The sequence below is a fragment of the Palaemon carinicauda genome, chromosome 7 (assembly GCF_036898095.1).
Source record: "Palaemon carinicauda isolate YSFRI2023 chromosome 7, ASM3689809v2, whole genome shotgun sequence".
NCBI classification, from domain to species: domain Eukaryota; kingdom Metazoa; phylum Arthropoda; class Malacostraca; order Decapoda; family Palaemonidae; genus Palaemon; species Palaemon carinicauda.
The window spans coordinates 37,227,524-37,228,828 of NC_090731.1; positions in this window are offsets into that span (position 1 = coordinate 37,227,524).

The window sequence follows — 1,305 nt, forward strand, 5'->3', positions numbered from 1 at the left end:
ACCAAGCTAGCAGACACAATTGTCCACCAGCTATGCCTCCAGGGCATCCAGGTGATGGCCTACCTCGACGATTGGCTGGTCTGGTCGACATCGCCAGAAGACTGTTTGCGAGCCTGCAGAAAGGTGACCCAGTTCCTGGAACATCTGGGTTTCAAAATAAACACCAAGAAGTCTCGCCTCTCTCCAGCTCAGAAGTTCCAATGGTTGGGAATCCACTGGAATCTTCAGTCACACCGCCTTTCCATCCCACTGAAGAAAAGGAAGGAAATAGCAGGGTCTGTCAAAAGACTTCTCAAATCCAAACGGATCTCAAGATGACAGCAGGAGCAAGTACTTGGCTCCCTACAGTTCACCTCAGTGACAAACCCAGTGCTACGAGCACAGCTAAAGGATGCCTCAGGAGTCTGGAGACGAAATGTATCCATCGCTCGAAGAGATCTCAAAAGACCCCTACCGAACAGGCTTCGCTCACTTCTAAGACCGTGGTCAGAAGCAAGGACCTTGAAAAGATCGATCCCTCTTCAACCTCCGCCTCCGTCGATCAACATCCACACGGACGCCTCTCTGGAACATGGAACATGGTCTCCCCTGTTCAAGACGTTTCACATCAACATCTTGGAGGCCATGGCGGTTCTTCTCACTCTGAAGAAATTATCTCTGCGTCCTTCGATACACATTCGTCTAACTCTGGACAGCTCTGTAGTAGTCAGACGTCTCAACCGTCAGGGCTCGAAATCGCCCCACCTAAACCAAGTGCTATTACCCATCTTCCGCCTGGCGGACAGGAAGAAATGGCACTTTTCTGCAGTTCACCTACAAGGATTCCGCAACGTGATGGCGGACGCTCTATCGAGGACAAGCCCCATAGAGTCGGAATGGTCCCTAGACGCAAGATCATTCTCCTTCATCTCTCGTCAAGTCCCGGAACTACATATCGATCTCTTCGCGACGAGCGACAACAAACAACTTCCTCGTTATGTGGCTCCTTACGAGGACCCCAAGGCAGAAGCAGTGGATGCCATGTCCCTGGACTGGAACAGATGGTCCAAGATTTACCTGTTCCCTCCACCCAACCTTCTGCTGAAAGTCCTCTCCAAGCTGAGAACCTTCAAGGGAACAGCAGCCCTAGTGGCTCCCAAGTGGCCCCGGAGCAACTGGTTTCCCCTAGTTCTGGAGCTACAGCCCCAGCTGATCCCTCTGCCGGGCCCAGTTCTCTCCCAACAGGTGCAAAAGTCGACTGTCTTCGATTCATCAAAGAAAGTGCAAGACCTTCATCTCATGATTTTCTATCCCTAGCCGTTAAGA